This window comes from Elaeis guineensis, chromosome 16, assembly GCF_000442705.2.
Source record: "Elaeis guineensis isolate ETL-2024a chromosome 16, EG11, whole genome shotgun sequence".
In the NCBI taxonomy this organism is placed as follows: Eukaryota; Viridiplantae; Streptophyta; class Magnoliopsida; order Arecales; family Arecaceae; genus Elaeis; species Elaeis guineensis.
The window spans coordinates 31,360,002-31,369,156 of NC_026008.2; the positions used below are offsets into that span (position 1 = coordinate 31,360,002).

At 40.6% G+C, this 9,155-nt stretch overlaps 1 non-coding gene across 1 annotated transcript; it reads right to left on the reverse strand.

The window, feature by feature from the left end:
• Nucleotides 1–8,458: 8,458 nt before the first annotated feature.
• Nucleotides 8,459–8,564, reverse strand: LOC140854431 (small nucleolar RNA R71). The gene has a single exon (XR_012137646.1). It is a non-coding gene; the product is annotated as a small nucleolar RNA R71 (small nucleolar RNA).
• Between the last annotated feature and the right edge of the window lie 591 nt (nucleotides 8,565–9,155).

Consider the following 9,155-nt stretch of genomic DNA (forward strand, 5'->3'; position numbering starts at 1 on the left):
GCATACATATATACATATGTATATTTATGTATATAAATATGTTCATATATATATCTATGTATATACACACACACATACATACATATGTATATATATTATATATATTTATGTATGTATATATGTATATATATATATTATTGCTGCCGATCTCCTAGCCTGAGGTCGGACATCGAAGTTGTCGTAGCCGATGTAGATCTTCTGCTATAGCTTCACCTGAACACCTGCAAAATAAGTCCACGTCGAAAGGTTGGCTCTGGTATAGACCCTTCGATACTCAAGTCAAGAGATGAAGAACGATGAGAGGCAAGAATTAGGAGTCGATTGATTACGTACCTTGTAGGGTCCTAGAGTCTTTATTTATAGGAGAAGAGTTTGAGACGTATTTGATTTGGAGTCCTGATGATATTTAGATTTATCGGATGGATAGATTCAGAGGAAGATTTTTTTTATGGGAGATCTAATCGTAAAGAAATCCTACCTAATCTGGACATTCCAGATTCGGATAGAAAGAGTCTGTAGATAGATATAATAGTTCAGCAAGGGCCGATCTAATAGATCTTTCTGAGCAACAGCCGACCTAGTAGGTCTTTCTCAACAACAACCGACCTAGTAGGTCATCATGGTCGAGAAATATAGGATCTTGCTATCTGAAATTGATCGGCTTGAAGTAGATTGGCTGTTGAGGTAAAAAAAATCAAACTGAGGAAGAAGACTTACTGCTAATCCAATAAATTATACTAGACGATCACTGTGTCTGTCCAATCCAGTAAATACAATCTCATGTAGCTTAGCTATAACTTGCTCAATGATGATAAGGTTGTTTAGGTCGAGGCTGAGACATAGATCTACAATAAATGCCCCCCACTCTCAAAATCGAGCTACAAATAGGTTGGCTGAAGAGAGTACTTAATCTGAGGTTGATGCTGAGAGGAATACCATTCACTAAGGACACGCATCAAGAATCGAACGATTGAGGTGAACCATCTTTGAATCTGGAGCATCAATTCCTCAGATCCGTGGAAGCCCTGCTTTGATCAATCATCAGGCAATACTTGTCGAACATCGATTAGGGGAGGTAAATCGTTAGTAGATCGGAGCCATTCTGGGGTTTTATAAATAAGGCCATGGTAAATTCCTTTTTATTGCTTCTACTAATCAAAAAAGGGAGGGACTCTGGCACTTTGGTGATTCTGCGATCTTGCTTGGATAGAGCCGAGCTTGTTGGTCTTCCTCCGTTCCTCGTCCCCTATTTGCTCGGCCACTTCTCTTTCAGGTTAGCCCTTCTTTCTTTTAGCCATTAGTGATTCTAATTTTTTTGCCGACACCTAGAGCACAGGTGATGGCTTTAGGAGTGTAGGCCCTAGAGCATCAAGTTCAGACAACGATGTTAAGAGTGTTACCCCCGAGATGTTAAGCTCGGAGGATAATCTTAGAAATGTAGACCCTGTAACTGACATAGCTTGTTCTTTGAGAAGATCTAAGATTTCGGACTTCGGTCCATATAGGGTAGATTCTATCCTTTCCTCCGAAGACTTAAAAGTCCTCAGATTAAAATACCAAATTCCTTCTGAGTATAAACTAGAGGTGGCCACTCTGGGGGAAAGAATAGTTCTTCCTCGTCCAGGCCGGGTGAAAGAAGATGAGAGGTTGAACTCATGGTGCCAGATCATAGGCTTCTTCCCTCATTGCCTTCTTCTTGGGGTCGAGCCGACCTCTCGTCTTCTTCGGGCCTCCTTCACATTGAAGGAGCATCCCACAGAGAACGAGTAGTGGTATGTTTCTTCTCGATGGAGACATCGACTCTTCCAAGGTGCTTCTTCCTCAGTTCACAATTGAAAGGAGCATTTTTTTTTCTTCTCGGTTGAGCAACCCTAGGCTTCTGCATATCATGGGATAGACCTTATAGGTCAGCGGTTAGAGCTCCAGTTTTGTCTAACGTCAAGGAGGAGGTGTTAAAGCGGATCTTCGGTTAGACTCCCCCTTCACTAACTAAGTTTCTTACTGGAGGATACTTTATTCAGAGCCGGGTTAAGTCTAGCTAACCCAAAGAGTGAGTTGCTTTTCATAATCTTTTTTAGCTCGTCATTTTTTGTACTTTTATTGACTTTGTATGCAATGTAGAAATAGACCTCAAGGATGCCAAGGCTCTTCATCGGGCAATGAAGAGAAAGAAGACAAGTGTGGCCCCAGCTCCAAAGTGTAGCCACATTGAGGCTGTTCTTGCTCAACCCATTGCCAGGGGCTCCTCAAGGCCGAGCAAAACTCCAAGGAGAAAATCATCGGCACCAGCGAGGGCAGTGGTGTCGCTGCAATCGGCTACTCCAGGGGAGCCTGCCCCCTGAGCTTCTACATCTTCATCACAGAGGAGTTCGGGGAGGCCCTAAATTTTCCTGAAGATATCTTTATGACCAACCGACGTACAGGTCGGATCTTCTGCTCTAGTGGGAGCTTCTTCAGATGCTGAGGCCCAGGATATCAGGATAGACATAAACAATTTTTGAGTTGTTCGGTTCTTGATCCAGTCGATCCTCCTGTCAATCGACATCGAAGCCTTCAAGCAGTGCATTCCATATGCATGATGCATACGACTCTATACTTCGGGTAAGTGACGATCTTCCCCATGTTGATCGATCATTACCGATCTTGATATTTGATACTAAATTTTTTTTTAGCTCGCCCATCATGTAGACTACTATATCGAGGCGATGTGTGAAGCTTGGTGCATCTCAAGGGAGGTCGAGGAAAAGGTCAGCCAGGCTAGCAGAAGGATGGATGACGTCTAACTGGCAAAGCTTAAGATCGAAGAGAAGGCTAAGTTGCTGGAGGAGAAAATAAAGTGACTAGAATCCGAGCTCTCTAAAACTCAGGTCGAATCTGAAGCTCGGCTATCGACCGAGAAGAAATAGTATGAGAATGAGTTGAAGGCCGCCAAGGTCATCGCGGTTGAGGCTTTCAAATCTTTGGTCGAGTTCTGCGATATCAAAGCGGACTTTAGAGTTGCCTCGTATGTACAGGGTATTGCCAACCTCAAAGAAAAAGTCAAGAAGATGGCTCCAAATGTCGACTTCAGTCTATTGGAGTCTGACGATGAGGAGGAGGTTGGCAATGGCGGAGATGAAGGTCTACAGATTGAAGATCTCTTCAGCCTAGAGCGAGAGGATAGGAGAGTCAAGGAAGCGGTTTCAGCCGCACTTCCGACTGTTATCCTTCTTTCTGACTGAGCCGAAGTTGAAGATCTGCCTGCCCCCCAAGCCTAAAGCTTTTTTGCTTTCACTTTGATTTCCTGTATCCCAGCTTGGGCATGTCCGAGCTTCTTTGATCAGTACCATTTTGCAACCTCGATTATCGTCGAGGTATTTTGTAACGGATCGATCTTTACTTGTACAATTTTTTTTCTTTCAATGAAAATATTTTTTTATCTAGCCAATTGTTGAAATCAATTATTGATCTTCATTAAGTTCTTCGAGATAGCAATTGTTAGTCGTAGGCGATTCTCTCGATGATGAATAAAAATCATTTTATTGAAAAATATATTCTGTTCTTCGACTGCAACCAGGGACCATTTGTTTAAGTTGATGACGAACACATTGCATTTTTCGACTGTAGCCGAGGATCGCATGTTGTGTTGATAAAGAACACATTTCATTCCTCGACTGTAGCTGAGGACCATATGTTGTGTTGATGGAGAACATGTTTTGTTCCTTGACTGTAGTCGAGGACCGCATGTTGTGTTGATAGAGACCACATTGGATTCCTCAACCGTTGCCGAGGACCATGTGTTGTGCTGATGGAGAACACGTTCTGTTCTTTGGTTGAAGTCGAGGATCATGTGTTGTGTTGATGGAGAACATATCCACATGTTGTGTTGATAGAGAACACATTTCGTTCCTCAACCACAGTCGAGGACCGTATGTTGTGTTGATGGAGAGCACGTTCTATTCCTCGACCGTAGTCGAGGACTGCATGTTGTGTCGATGGAGAACACATTTTGTTCCTCGATCATAGTCGAGGACTGCATATTATGTTGATGGAGAACACATTCTGTTCCTCGACCATAGTCGAGGACCGCATGTTTCAGACATCTGTATGGTGAACATTCAATATTTTGTCCGTAGGCAAAAAGCATACACTTTTCAAAAGAACACATAGTTCAATAAAATAAAAGAAATAATTTATTATTCGATTCAAAAATAATGAATCATTACAGTTCAAGGGTGGTAAATATGTAAATTTTTTACGTTTCAAGTCCTGAAGATCGGAATTCCATCTAGCCGCTTGAGTTGGTAAACTCCTGATCGGACTATTTCAGTAATGTGGTAAGGACCTTCTCGGTTCAGTGCAAGCTTCGACCGCTCCATTGGATGAGAGACTTCAGCTCGGTGAAGAATTAACTATCCTGCTAAGAAAGACTTTTCTTTAACTCGAAAGTTGTAATATTGAGCTACCCTTTGTTGATAGTTAGTCATTCGAATTCGCACCCGCTCACATATTTCTTTTAGTAAGTCTAAATTTGCTCTTAGACCAAAGGAGTTATCGTTTGTATTAAATTCTTCCACCCGCAGCATAGGCAAGCCGATCTTAAGTGGTATCACGGCTTTAGTGCCGAAGGCCAGCCTGAAAGGGGTTTCTCCTGTTGAAAGTCGTTGAGTCGTTCGATATGCCCATAGCACATAATATAGCTCTTCGACCCATAATTCCTTTACCTGATCGAGCCAAGCTTTTAATCCCTACAGTAAGGTCCTATTCGTTACCTCAGCTTCACCATTACTCTGAGGATGAGCTACAGAAGTCAGCCTATGGTTGATGCCCAATCCATTACAGAATCTTTTGAATTTTGGATTATCAAACTGTCGTCTATTATCGATGATAATCGCTCATAGCAGATTGAATCAACATATGATTGATTTTCACATGAAGTCACAAACCTTCGTCGAAGTGATAGTCGCTAGTGCTTCTACTTCCACCCACTTAGTGAAGTAGTTATTGCGACAAGCAAAAATTTCTTCTATGCTGCAGCCATTGGGAAGGATCCAAGGATGTTCATTCCCTATTGAACGAAAGGCCAAAGGGTTGTAATCATAGCCAAAAGGGTAGAGGGTCGGCACTGAATATTTGAAGTTCTTTGGCATTGGTTACACCTATTCACCAGATCGACAGCATCTTTCTGCATGATCAGTCAGAACTACCCCTGTCGTATCACTTTATGAGCAAGGGCCTTACCCCTTAAGTGACTGCCGTAGATCCCCCCATGAACTTCTCATAGAGCATACTCAACTTTTAAAGGACGGAGGCACCAAAGCAAAGGTAGGGTAAATGATCTTTTATATAACTTTTTGTCGTAGATGAGGTATTGGGCGGCAAGATATTTTAACTTTTTAGCTTTGTCTCAATCAGTAGGCAACATTTTGTCTTGTAAACAACATAATATGGGATTTATCCAGCTCGGCTCAGGGTCAATTTGCATCACTTCATGCTCCTTGATGCTCGCCTTTTCAAGAGTTTCGAGATATGCGGTCCTCTTTAAGTCAGTCGCAGCTACTATCACTAGCTTCAAAAGTAGGTCGATCCGCATGTTTTCCATCCATGGTATCTGCAGGATATTCATTGTATCGTAGTTGGAGGCAAGATCTTTGACCTTCTATAAGTACATCATGTTCGGCTCTCGAGCTTCATATTCTCTCTGCATCTGACTGACAATGAGTTATGAGTCACTATGAACTTTAAGGTGCTTCACTCCTAGATCTTTTACCATCCTCAGTCCCGTCACCAGTGCTTCATATTCGGCTTCATTATTGGAGGTGAGAAACTCAAAGCACAAAGCATATTCTGTGACCACTCCATCTGGGCTAGTTAGAATCAATCCTGCTTCCATGCCTGTGGTGTTTGAGGATCCATCTACATAGAGAATCCAGCATTCATCGATTGATGAGATGATCTCTCCAGCATTTTGTCACTTGATAAACACTTAATTTAAGTCATTTAAAGTAAAAAATTATATTTAATTTATTTTATTTATTAAGAATTTGATGCTTCTTTTTATGTTTTACAGAAAAGGTGATCGTCGATACAAAGAGTCCGATTCACAGATCAAAAAGACTCAAGTTTGAAGAAAATTAGACATAAAATAAAATTTAAATAAAAGAAGGATGCATACGGTATTATAGAAAATGAAGATACTATGTAAGGAATCCAAAAAGGATATAGACGTCATTGTGAAGAAATAAAAGTTTCTTTTTGGAATAAAAAAGGAGTGTTCACACGGTAGTGTTCACGCGGCATGGACGCGCGGGCGGGCATGCGTGGTCAGACGTGCGGGCGAGCGTGGGCGCGAGCGAGGGCGCAGCATGGTAGGCAGCGGGTGCGCGGGATTCGTGGGGACAGACGAACAGATGGAAGGAAATATATATTTGAAAATGCTTCAAGAGAAAAAATTTATATTTTCTTTATCTGCTTGTGATCTTTCCATCTCATCCATCCATTTTTTAGTCATTAGTATTTTATTTAGTCTCACATCGAAAAATCATGTAAAACTCCTCCCTCCTAACACCTATAAAAAGGTTTTTGTACTCTTATTGGAGGGGGAGCCCAGAAATTCTTCTAGAGTCTTGTATAGAGGAATAGAAATGGACTACTCCATGAGCAGCTAGGCTAACAGTTTCGAGAGTAGAGAAAAAATTTTGTAACGACACAGAGATGGTTTATTGTTCTAAACTTTCTTGTATTTCTTTATATGTAATAAAGATTATGCTTTTTATTTAAATCGTCATGAGTTCTTTATTTGCTCTCTTTCATATGCTTTTATTTATGCTTTTCTGTTAGATTAATATTAGGAATAACTTTTACTTTTTGAAGACGCACCGTGATCTATGGGTACGGGGCGTGCTGAAGAAAGAAGAGTTGTTTACCTAGTAATTTCTGGAGACACGCCATGATCTATGGGTACAGGGTGTGCTGAGAAAAGATGATATTTTTTTTAAGATTAATCGCATCTATTTAATTAAAAAAGAGATACAACTCTGCTAGTACAAAATTAATTCAAAACTCCCGAGCTCTTTATTTTCTAATTACATCAATTTTAAAATAATTTATTTTTTAAATCAAAACAATACTTCTTTCTTTTATTTTGTAATCTCAATTTAGCCCAAGGTCCCTGAGGATACGATCTCGACTCATCCTACCTACGTAGTGAGTAAAGTTATTTTTGATGCTATCAACAACTACGCATCAAATTTTAGCACCATTGCCAGGGATCTTGACACGGTTGAAATTAAAAAAAAAAACCACTGACATTTCATAACACTTAACTAAAATAGTATAACCTCAAATATAAAAATTTCTAACTTGATTGGACACCTTGTTTCTTTGCATCTCATCTCCATAATTAATCTTAAGGGCAATAACCCATTAATCAGATAAGGTGGGGATTTGATCATCCTTTCTTGGCCCATAAATCACTCTCTTGCATTTGCATAACCTAGACCTTAATCTAAAATTAATTAGACATTGACCCCTAAGGATTTCGAGCTCATTAGTTCAAGTGACCCTGAGAGTTGAATCGGGTTAGACTTGGTCAGCTAGCTAGTGTCTAGGCAAGTAGTTTGCGAGACGACTGGGCCCGAAGGAAGGTGGTTTCTAATCGGTTCCGTTCGCTGACCTGGCCAATTTAATTGGTGTCTAAGAAAAGCAACGGGGGGACTCCCACCAACCTTACACTTACCTGACCAGTTGGTTGGTCAAGCTCCGACTTGGAGGGCTTGAAGGCTAACTACAGTTAGGAGCTGTCTAGAACTAGGGTAACTTTAGGATAGAGAGTCCACTGCGTGCTAACTTGATTGTAATTAAATTCTAACCTCAACTAATTCTTCTATTAGTTTTAGGACTTCTTAGGATCTCTTCTTTAGAACTTTTTTCTCTCTTCTCCTCTCTTCTTAAAAAAAAAATCCTTAACAGACTAGGATAGTCCTACTAGACCTTTTAAGTTGCATGTTAGGTCGACAATCACTAAAACCCGACTTGCAACCATTAGATGAAGAATTAGAAAAGACTCTTAGGACTGTCCGAGTTAGAAACATGGCTGCACCTGGTGAGGCTAATCCTCCACGCTCATTGAGAGAATACTTCACTCCATTCTCGTATACCTACTCTCCATGCATTCAAGCACCTCCAGTAGAAGCTACCCAATATGAGATTAAGTCTAGCATTATTCAAATATTGCCATCATTCTATGAACTTAGTAACGAGGACCCATACAAACACTTGGATGAATTTCTAAAAATTTGTACCACAGTAAAAATCCAAAACTTCTCAGATGATGCCCTTAGGTTGAAACTGTTCCCTTTCTCACTTAAGGACAAAGCCAAACATTGGTTAAACTCCTTAGACTCTATAACCATTTCAACTTGGGATCATCTTCAGAGAGAATTTCTCAAGAAATACTTTTCAATTGGAAAAATAAATCAAATTAGAAAAGCTATCACCAGTTTTTCCCAATTGGAGGGTGAACTTTTTCATAAGACATGGAAAAGGTTAAGGGATCTCATTCGTAAATGTCCACACCATGCTGTCCCTAAATGGCAACTTTGTCAGTATTTTTATGATGGTCTATCAGAGAAACACCGATAAATGGTTGATACATCATGTGGTGGGACATTCATGCTAAAGAGTGAGGATGAAGCCTGGCAGCTTTTTGAAACACTTAGTGAGAATTTCCTACATCATATGTCTGCCATCTCTAGAGAACAACCCATGCTTCAACAAAAAAGAAGTAAAATTTATCAGATTGAAAATGTCATGGATATCCACAGTAAGGTAGATGAACTGTCCCAAAAATTAGACCGTCTTCTAAATACTGGATAATCCCCAATTCCACCTAACCCAATCCAAGAAGTTTGTGCATTATGTGTAAGTCCGCACCATTTTGTTAATGAATGCCCAGCCACACCTTAATTTTCTGAGTTTGTGCACGAGCAGGTTCAGCAAGCTCAAGTCCAACAAGCTCGCAGACTAGGAAACGATCCATATTTGATCACTTATAACCCCGGCTGGAGAAACCATCCAAATTTTTTCTGGAGACCACAACCAGTGGTTGGCCCTGCCGCACCTCGACCTCAATATTAGGACCCAACATATAGGCATGGACTATACCATCAATTTCA